Here is an 11,047-nt window from a genome sequence, read left to right on the forward strand (position 1 = left end):
CGCTCTGCCTCCCTCGCCACCTGCTGCTCTACTGCAGCAGGTCGGCCAAAGGGGAGGACTCTTCAGCGCGCCGAGGCCAATCGGCGGAGAGGCGCCCGGACTGGACACCCCCCCCCATCCCGGTGTGGCCCCGCCCACCCCAGTGGAGGCCCCGCCCCGAGAGAGGCAGGCAGGCAGGCGGGCGCGACGCGCGCAGGAAGAAGCGTCCTGCTTGCGCAAAGCGGGGCCGGAGGAGAGGCTGCGCGTTGTCCCAGCGAAGCAGCGAGGGCGAGGCTGGTTCGGGGCGGGCGGGCGAGATGCATCTGCGCATCCTTGTAAGCCGAGTGGCGGGGGGGGAGGGAAGCCCCCTCGGGCCCCAGCCCAGCGCGCTCCTGCTCGCCTCTGCCTCGCCAAGCGCCCCGCGGGGAAAACAAATGCCCAGCCCGAAGGGGTGCTAACTTGCATCAAATATTGGGGCCCCCAGGTAAGTCCCTCCATGGGCGTAGCGAAGGGGGGCGGGGCGGGGGCAAAGCTGCCCCCAGGTGTTGGTTGCTATGCCACCCCACTCTCCACAGGCAAACCTGGCTGACACAGAAAGTCCCATGGAGGATGCCCTCTGGGCTTCTGCCCCCAAGGCCTCCCTGCCGCCTGCACAGCCGCAAAAGCAGCAGGCTTGACCTGAAGCATAGGAGCCAACTCCTAGGGGCCAAGGAATTCTTGCTGCCCCCCCAAAAATTGTTTTGAGGGGGCCTCCTCCCTCCCAGAGGTGATGAGCATTGCCATTCAAATGGTATATGTGCACCGTGTCTTGTAATCAATGATGCAGGGAGGACTTACCTAACCCCCCCCCCAAAAAAAACCCCACATTTTATTCAAGTTGGCACCCCTGATCTGAAGGAAGCAGCCTGAACTTGAACAGAAATCCCAATGAGCTCTGTTTGCGTCAAGACTGTCCTGCAAACAGGGCTGGGGGTGCGCACATTTTTGGTAGGTGATCCCAGCCAAGAAAGGCAAGTGGATCATTGTATCTGTTATGCACTGATCATTCCCTTTGCCTGGTTTTATTTGGGTCAGGCTAAAACTCGCCACAGATATAGAAGGCAAATTCTCCAATGTTGTTTGTTGGCATGGAAGAGAGGGAGTGTAGAAGCCTCGGTTTTTGGCAGGTTGATCTGGCTGTCTTAAAAATGTATATAAGAGGCAAGATTTAGGTCTTCCTCGATGTTCTCCCTCCCCCCATGTGTGTGTTTAAATTAACAGCGAAAAATAGAGATTTGATACTGGCTTTCAAAATCATTTGTTGGGGGTTTAAAAGGTCAGATTGGAATCCTGGTGTTTTGTGAGATGTGCCCAAGCCTTCATTTCTGTTCTAGGGTGGAAGTTTTTGACAACAAAATTGTTGTAAATAATGCCAGGTTGCTAAGACTTTTGGTTGGGATTCAGTCACAGGCAAATTCAGTTTCGCCAATTAAGGTTGGTTTGGAGCAAAAGCTGAAAGCTGTTTGATTAGTAAGTTCACAAATTTATGTCCAAAATGGGAATAAGTAGATTAGGCATTGCTAATGTTGGAACACAGTTCCCATCTCCCTTGACCATTCATCTTGCTGACTGTAATTTGTGGGGCTGGAGGACACACTTTTGGATCCCCCATGACCAGTCCCGGATTCACGTACCGTATAAACCAAACAAGCTATAGCTTAGGGCCCCACTCTCTTGGGGGCCCCCAAAAAATTAAAGGGGAAAAAGCTGGATGTACTTTGATAAAATACATATTTTGTTCTGTGCAAATGGCTTTAGATACCTAAAGGTAAAGGGTAAAGGGACCCCTGACCGTTAGGTCCAGTTGCGGACGACTCTGGGGCTGTGGCGCTCATCTCGCTTTACTGTCCGAGGGAGCCAGCGTACAGCTTCCAGGTCATGTGGCCAGCATGACAAAGCCGCTTCTGGCGAACCAGAGCAGCGCACGGAAACGCCGTTTACCACCAGAGCGGTACCTATTTATCTACTTGCACTTTGACGTGCTTTCAAACTGCTAGGTTGGCAGGAGCAGGGACTGAGCAACGGGACCTCACCCCGTCATGGGGATTCGAACTGCCAACCTTCTGATCAGCAAGCCCTAGTCTCAGTGGTTTAACCCACAGCGCCACCTGCGTCCCATTTAGATACCTACCGGTATTAGGTCCATAAATGACCATATAGTATATATTCAACACACACATACAAACAGCAACAATTTGTTATTGGCAAAGGACAGCTGGCCATATAAAGAGCCCCATTACCTTGGTAGCTTAGGGCCTCATCAAACCGAAATCCAGCCCTGCCCATGAGCAGTGCTTTTTTTCTAGAAAAATTGTACCAGTGCTCATCCTGCAAGGGAGGGACCTCACACATCGCTCCTCCTTTCTTAAGCTGGGCAGAAGCTTCTTGGGCTTTGGGAAGGAGGTAAGAGGCTCTGATTTGGGGAGGAAAACGTGCCAGTACTCCACATACCACCAGAAAAAAGCATCACCCATTACAAGAGTATCCAATCCACCTACACAGTTTGGCAGGACGTTAAATTCAGAATGTTTTTCTTTTGTCAGGAAAGCAGCATTGGCTGCTGCTTGTGGATGCTGTTGTAGCCAAGTGGGCAAAAATAAAGATGTGGCCCTTAAATTACTTTTGGGCTGAGGGTGCTCTGCTTTTCCAGATAGCCTAGTTCATAGTCACAGAACCTCTGGCTCTCCATTTCCTGTTGACCACACTGGCTGGAGCTGATAGGAGATGGAGTCTAACAATCTTTGGAGAGCCACAGGTTCCCTCTGCCTGCTCTAGTTCAATAAGGCTGGCAAGCTGAGCAACTTTGAAATTGGCAGTGGAAGGTGAAGCTCAGACTTTGCCGGATTCAACATAAAATTTTTGCTCTGCCTCCTATTCACGTTCTCTCTCTCTCTCTCTCTCTCTCTCTCTCTCTCTCTCTCTCTCTCTCTCTCTCTCTCTATATATATATATATGGTATCTGAAGATGTGTGCATGCACACGAAAGCTCATACCAAAATAAAAACTTAGTTGGTCTTTAAGGTGCTACTGAAGGAATTTTTCTATATATATAGATATTCTTCATTTAAAGATAAAAAGTAATATATAATTGTAAGTGCGCAGGGTAAAAAAAAAATGTGAAAGGTTGGGGGGGGGGGAGAGAAAAAGGACAAAGAAAAACAACAACTCCAATGCGACCTTAATTCACACACATTGTGACTGTTATTCAGAGGGTGAATGTTGGAAGATGTCACATCCCATAAATAGTTGCTGGGTTTCGACTCGAACTGGAGCACTGTATTAATTTTGTGTTCATCAATATGAGCGCTGTTTAATAATTTGTTAAATTCTGATTATGAAATGCAATGAGTTTAATGGACCTCACTGGCAGCAAAAACAATTCATGGTATACACCACTGGAAGGTTAACCATCTCTTGCTACTAAGATAGTTCCTACACACAGCCAAGCAGTTGGCAAAGGGAATGCTGGAGCTGAGTCTGCCTTCTTGAAACACGATAAATACTTCTGAGATTTCCATTTCCATTTGGCCCTCAATAAGCATAGACAAGCAGTGGTGGGGCTACAGAGTCCACACCAGGGCAACATGAGCACCATTATTAGTGTGGGAATGTTAGGGATGTGGATTAGAATATATTATTAGATAGATCCTATCCAAGCTTGTGTTAGCAAGCTTCCAATATCAGCAGAGTGACATTCCCCTTTTGTGCACAGCAAAACGTGAGTGTTAGGATTGTTAGAACCTCTACAACAAATATACTTCAATATTATACTTCCTGACAAATCCCCTTTGTCCCTCTTAAAAGAAATACACGACACAATAGTATTGAAATAAGATAGAGTTTACTCACATGACATCCTGAGTTAACAGCATAATCTCAGAAAGGCAGGCTTGCTTAGAAAAGTAACAAATATGTACATCTGGAGTCTACTTAGTAAAGTGAGGCTCCATCTGGTCTCTCTCTTGGCAGCGGGCCGAGAGGGAGAACCATCCTAACTGGAGATTCTCTGGAGATGTGTTCCCATTGAAGAGGAGATGGCTAAGAGAGAGAATGGCTGCTGGCTAAGGGCTTTTGTCTGCCAGCTAATCCATCTCATCTGCATATCTGGAGGAATAGGAACTTAGTCAGGTGTTCCCCCAGGTGAGTTCCTCTTAGTGGACACTCTAGGAACTGTTGTGACTTGTCTGCCCCAGTGGTCCATCCCACAATTAGAACCAACCAAACTGATACAAAATGTAAAAGGCTTTCAAATTCTCAAGAAGTGCCCTTTTGGCAGAAATTTCTGGGTTTCTGCTGAAACCGCTGTTCTTCCATTTGTTCTGGAATGAGGTCTCTCTGGCTGCGAACACTCCACACATTTAAAGCACACACACGTTCTCCAAATAATCCCAGGAACTGTAGTTTTCCTCTCGCAGAGCTACAATTCCCAGACACCCTTTACAAAAAAATATAGTTCTCAATATTCTTTGTTGGGGAGTATTTTAAATGCTTGATGGTGTGGCAGTTGATAAAAACCATGAATTCTATCAAAGTTTTTAAAAGATAAACAAAAATTAATATCAAATATCCAGTATTTTTTTTGAATATCAGAGGTAAAATAAATTAATCTAAATAAAAACACAAACCAAAAAGAGGAAAAGAAAAGAAAGCAGAAAAAGAAATAAAAAGGGGAGAGCGAAAAGAGATTCTCACCCAACATTTTGCCCTTTCTTTATTTCCTTTTGTTATGGGGGGTGAGTGTGGGTGCAATAGATTCTTGTTTGATTCTTCATATTGAGTCAGTTTGTAAAAAAAAATGGTAATGCAGTACAAAATCTGTAGACGAAAAGTAATTTTTTAAAAGTAAGCATGGTGTTCTTTAAAGTTCTAAAATTTGCACAGTTACATAAGGCTTCACAGCTCAATGAACATGATCAAATCACCTTTAAAAACTTATTATATATAATAAGTTCATATCATATATAACCTTTGCATGTCAGAGTAAAGCTGTGTTAACATGACCAGCTTAAAATGCAGCTAATTCTTTTTATCTGTTTGAGTTGAAGCCGGTTCAGGGGAAAACGCGTCAAAAGGCAGCATTTCCTAAGAAACAGCTGGGTATATTTGCATGCTTTATGTGGGTATTGGAATGGCTGTTTATATGTTTGGCAGGTGTAAAGAGGCCCATAAAACATTTTTAATCCAATTTGCCGTATTTTTCCATGTATAAGACACCCCCATGTATAAGATGACCCCTATTTTTTGAGCCCAAAATTAAGAAATAATTAATTGCAACATTCCGTGTGTAAGACAACCCCCAATTTTAAACTTTAAAAAATTGGGAATATAGTATGTCACTTGCTGGAAATCTGATCAAAATTAGTACTGCTAAAAAAGTGCTCAGTTGAAGCTGGCCTTACTTTTATATCATCTGATTTTATTAACACTGATCTGAAGTTCAAACAGACCCCCTTCCCCAGTTATTTTCAAGACATATCATTTTGCTCACCTCTGGAAATCCCTGTATGCAGAAAACAAAACAAAAAACTCTTCTGTTTTGTTTTCTGACAACCTTAAAAATGCAAACATTACATTCGTATGAGCAAACCTCTTAATTATACGGGATAACTCTTTGTAGTCTGGGTTTGAAGGAGGAAGGAAAGCACTTAAAGAGAGAAAAGAAGCCAGCAAAGAAAAGAACTTTCAGTTCAAACCATCAGCTCTTCAAATGCTTCTCTCCTAGGAAACAAAAAAAAAATAAAGAACAGATTCCTTCTACAGGACCTCCATTAAACAAAGTTATAAGAATGTCTGTATCACCTGTTTTTATTGCAGCCATCATGATGTGATTACTCCAATTTTGAAATAAGGGGACACAATTATTTTTGCATATGTGTTCAGACATTGGCTACCTGACAATGCATTGTAGAAAATAATTTTCCTAATTTCTCCCTCCACCCTTCGTTTGTTTAATTTTTAAATTTATTTAACAAAGATTAAACAGCTGTGTAGTGTCAGAGAGCCACCTCTGAATACAGTGTATCTGCTAAAATCAACAGAATCGTAACAAACATACAACGATACACAATAACCTCCCTTGCTTGGACACGAAATGAAAAGATGTATTGTATCTGCAGCAGTCCTTGTCTGCAGAGTTGATACAAAGATAAGAGGAAAGGAGGAAAAATGCTAATTAAAAGAAGTGCTTGATGCATGTCAAGCTGTGCTGTAGACTATGGCCTGTATGCCTCAATATTTGTATAATCTAAAGTCACCCTACACTACGTAAAAATAAATGAAGAAGAAGAAGAAGAAGAAGGAGGAGGAGGAGGAGGAGGAGGAGGAGGAGGAGGAGGAGGAGGAGGAGGATATAACTGAGATGGAAATTGAAGGTAGCAAGAGGGGAAACAAGATTATCCTCTTTTTATTTTATTTTATATGTCTTTATGAGCAGCACTGATGGAATGAATTTTTCCATTAGAAAAAAAATGCTTATAATGCTACAAACCAGCATGCTAATGCTACCAAAAATACCCCATTCTGTTTCCTTTGTGCCTACATATTTTCATTTAAGAGGAATTTCACTAGGATTTATCAGGAGTTACTGTTTTCATTCCTAACTTAAACTGGCCCGACTTCTCTGCTGATCCCCTTTCACAAGTTCACCAGAGATAGGTAAAAACATCTTGTCCTCGTTCTTTCAAAGAGCCCATTGGCAGAGTTTGTGGCAGAAATGCTCCCCAGGCACTTCTGGGCCACATGTCTAGGGGTGCCCACTCCCCTGATCCACCAGACATCAGCCACGACACAGAAGTCTGCAGAACCCACTTGGAAACTTGAAAAGAAGTGTAACTTTGTCTTTACGTCTTTACGTGACTTCCAAGTTTTTTGCGCACCTGTGTGCTGAACTGCAAATCTGCTCTGTAGACATACTGCAAAGGCCAGTTCTCACATGCTTGTAACGTCACTGAATGACTCATCACTTGATGACTCAACACACAGTGACTCATAGATGGTATGTGACCTGGCTCCATTGAAAAATCACTGCCACACAGGCGGCACAGAAGATTTATGTTTGGGCTTAGTGAGGTTTACAGCAACTTTGAGAACCTTTATTCCAGAATCTATGGCCTGCAGAAAGAAGCTTGTGAAAGCACGGAACCTCTTCCATCTCAACCAGGGTCACGTTACAGAGCTTACTGGGTGAGCGGTGGTCAGTTTTCTTTTGCCAAGAGAATCTATGAAGTATAAAGTGGTGTCATTCAAATGCGTCGCCACCCTCTCCTGCCTTGGGTGGTTTTGCCTCTCATCAATTGAGCCAGGATCAGTCCAGCAGCACTTAAAAGGCAGGTGGGGCTGGCTATGTTAGGAACATGCAAAGTCTGGTCCAAGGAATGAGCTGTTAACTTCTGCCCAAGGTTTCATAGAATGAAATTAATTACCATGCAGATCAGATGAGACCCGGCTTAGATCTTGCAGTAAGGGGGGGCTGAAGGGGGAGCCAAAGTTGTGTCCTCCAGATGTTGCTGGAATACAATTCCCATCCCCCTGGCTGGGGCTGATGGGAGTTGTAGTCTGACAGCATCTGGAGGGCTCCATGTTCCCTACCCAGGAAGTACAGTACTGTGTTTGTTTAAAGCAGTGTTTTCCCAGGCAATACCACCACTCGGGGGGGGGGGCTGGAATGATCCAGAGGGGCGGGGGTAGCCTTGGGTGCAGTTGGGAGGTATTGAATAAAAATAAGGGGGCAGTGGAAGCATAAAGAAAGAAGATAAAGACATTGTGCAATGACGCGTTCCAATGTAACGTAGAATTAAAGTTATTGTGATTATTTTCCAAATAAACACAGAAAATGTAAGCTATAACCAATCTGTGGTCAAGTCCCCTGACAGGTCTTAAGAATGTAGATTTCCAGGAGGGGATCTGATTAATTTCTTTTTTCTTTAAAAGCATGTGGTAGGCCAAATAAGTTTGGGACCCTCGGGTTTAAAGGGAGACCAACCCAGAGTTGGCACTGAGCAAGCTTGGGCAGCTACTAGCACCCCTCAGCCTGGCACACTGAGAATGCCAGGGCAGGGGCTCTGCTATCTAGCCATCCCATAAATTGCCAAAATTCCCCCCCACCTAGCATCACCACTAGGAATTGTAGGTGGTGTTTGGAGAGCCACCACAGCCAGCTCAGTCCACCAGCAGCCACTGAGACAAGGAAGACATTCACCAGAAGACTCTTTTCTGAAGGCCCTCTGAAACCTGGAGCTCACCTTGCTTAAATCCATCTATCTTAGAAAATTATATCTTTTGCTTCTGAAAGCAGAATGCTCACTAGCTGTTTCCAAAAGGTAGCGATTGCTTTGGCTTCATCCAGAAGTTCTAAGAAGCAGCAGAAAGCTTTGCTTAAGAAAATCAATGGATTATATATTATGCTAGCATGAAAATAATAACTACAAGAACAATCATCATCAGGAGTACTTAATGGTTTTATAAGCAGCCACTTCACTGCATTAGTATAGCACTATTCATAATACAGAAAAGATTTATAAAATGTGCATCATTTGTAAACCGCCTTGAGGTTTTATTGCAGTCAAGCCTTATACAAATTTTGTGAAAATAAATATCGAGCCACAAAGCTGGCCCAGGACATTTTGCTGCCTGGTATTTGCAAACTGCTAATATTGTACCCACATTTGCCCCTAAAAGCAGAAGGGCATAGTCCCCCTTGTTGGTCAGGTTGCTTTGGCACCCAAAGCAGAAAACCACAAATGTCTGTCCTTGAGAGTAACAATTTCCTCACCCTAGTTTGTTCATCTATATTTAATATCAATTCAATAAGCTTATTAAGGGGTTACTGCCACATTGTGCTAAATTGGCAGCCGGTTGTGTGAACTATCTACCTCTGGGCCTTCAATCAATATCAGCTGTTGATTGATTTTGCGTTTGATTTTGTATATTTCAGCCTCCCAACCTAAAGATGCCTGAGCAAGTGGCTGCATTGATCCTACCTATGTAAACCCTACAGGATTGCAGCAAAAGGCTTTGATCATGCCGATCCCTGGATGACTCAATTTCTCTGAATGTTGGATTATGCGATCCCTTCCGTCCATCCTCAGATTACTCTAGCATTCAGGTCGCTAGCCTGTCCTTCAACAATAAAAAATTCAGTACAAAGTCTGATGTACAAATTTGGAACAAATCATGACTTGTGTCCAAAGGGAATTTGAGAGAAGTGGTTCATTAATTCACAGCTCCTTAAATAAAAAAAAGAAAACATTTATCTAGTTTTTTCCCTTTTTTGCCCACATCATCTCTATTCATGCCAACCCCTCAGTCAAGGCCTTAAAAATCCACCAGTAAAGGAAATCTGAAGTCTAGTTTTTGAGGAAAACATAGAACATATGATTAAACTAATTGCATAAATTGAGCATATGGATTGTGTGATCCATGCTGTGTGTTGCCAAAAAAATAGAATATCAGAAAATTATATTAAGGACCCACATTAGAGTGAGTACAAACTCTAATTTTGCTGTCTCCTATGATACATCTTTTCCCAAATCCTGAGCCTCCCTGGAAAAAAGGGAGGGAGGGGAGAAGTAAGCATGAGTCAATATATATATCTTTTAAAAGCTAAAAAAGAAACATTAAAAATTAACAGCACTAATGCCAGTTGGTTAAATATAACTCACATTTAAAGGTTAAAAGCACTTCACTGGGATTTTGCTTGCCATTAGCCTGTTGGGCATCAGATTTTATCAGCAATGATGCCCAAGGTGTTTTCCTTTAAGTCCAGCATGAGTTGGAGGGGAACAGAAACTGGTTCATGGACAGCTCTCTTCAAGAGGGCGGTGGCTTTCATTTCAAAGGAGGTAGCTGTGTTGAATGATTAATTTAGACTCCATTTCACTTCTACGTTGGCCAAGTAGCTACATTATGTTCCCAATATTCTTGTTCTTTTTAAATTAAATTGCAGCAAATCGGCTGGTAGATTGCTTACTTTATTAATTGCAGCCAGGAATCTTGCAGCACCTTAAACCTCGTGTGGAGCTAGCTTTGGTGGGCTTGAATCCCCTTTGCCAGATACATGGAGTGCTGTCTTCAGCTGACACCGTATATAGACACAGATATGCAGGGAGGGGATATTAACCGTGGGTTCAAATGCCATGAAATGCAAAAGGTATACTTTTAATTTTTTAACGAGTGTAAAAATTAGCACAGTGACCATTCACGCCAACAGCAGAGCCATCTTAGCGCCACTAAGCTAAGAAAATATTTCAGCGAGACAGGAAACCCTTGTCCTTATTTCTCTCCAAATGGGTAAAATCAAATGTTCTAATAAATTACAATTTAGCAGTTTCTCTTTGCAATTCCTTTGTAGGAGATTTGTAACCTTGGGATCAGAACGGGGAGATCCAAATACTCCCCTGTTGTTTTCTGAATGTTGCCATTGCTGATGTCAAATTTGTGTTCATTAGGGGTTTTTCTTGCCCTATGTGGAACGCAGAAGGGCATTGCTGGAAGGGGACAGCCTAGACACGGGAAGAGGACCAGGCAACCTCAAGTGAGTGGCTCTCAAGCCCTCTGGCGTCCGTTCAGGAGAGCCACATAGTCCACTCCCCATTGCACTTAAGCTGCGCATTTGTTACTGACGCACGTAAATGTTGGACTGGGAAGAGGAAAACAGATACTCATAGACCAAGCTGGTGGAGTGGGAAAGCAAGCAAGGCTCATTTCAAGTCTCTCCCCAGCTGTGAACTCACTAGATGGACTTCAACAACGCTGTCTTCTCATCCTTATCCCCAGCCCATGCAATAGGGGACTAATACCGACCTGCCTTACAGATTCATTGGAAAAACAATTATTATGAAATGTTTTACAGCCCCCTTCAACAAAGGACTCTGTGTACCTAATTTGGCGCTCTCCCCTCCCCTATTTTCTCCTCATAACGACCCCATTCTCAACCAGGAGAGAATGACTGAGCCATGATTCATGGCTGAGCAAGGATTTGAACTCAAGTCTTCCGGGTTCGCATCCAGCACACTGACTTCAGTCTCCCCGG

At 43.5% G+C, this 11,047-nt stretch overlaps 1 long non-coding RNA gene across 1 annotated transcript; it reads left to right on the forward strand.

Moving 5' to 3' along the window:
• Positions 1-262: 262 nt before the first annotated feature.
• LOC148683453 (uncharacterized) lies at positions 263-9,264 on the forward strand. The gene is made up of 2 exons (XR_015947202.1): positions 263-463; positions 8,951-9,264. It is a non-coding gene; the product is annotated as an uncharacterized LOC148683453 (long non-coding RNA).
• The last annotated feature ends 1,783 nt before the right edge of the window (positions 9,265-11,047 follow it).

Source organism: Zootoca vivipara, chromosome 15 (assembly GCF_965207765.1).
Source record: "Zootoca vivipara chromosome 15, rZooViv2.hap1.1, whole genome shotgun sequence".
In the NCBI taxonomy this organism is placed as follows: Eukaryota; Metazoa; Chordata; class Lepidosauria; order Squamata; family Lacertidae; genus Zootoca; species Zootoca vivipara.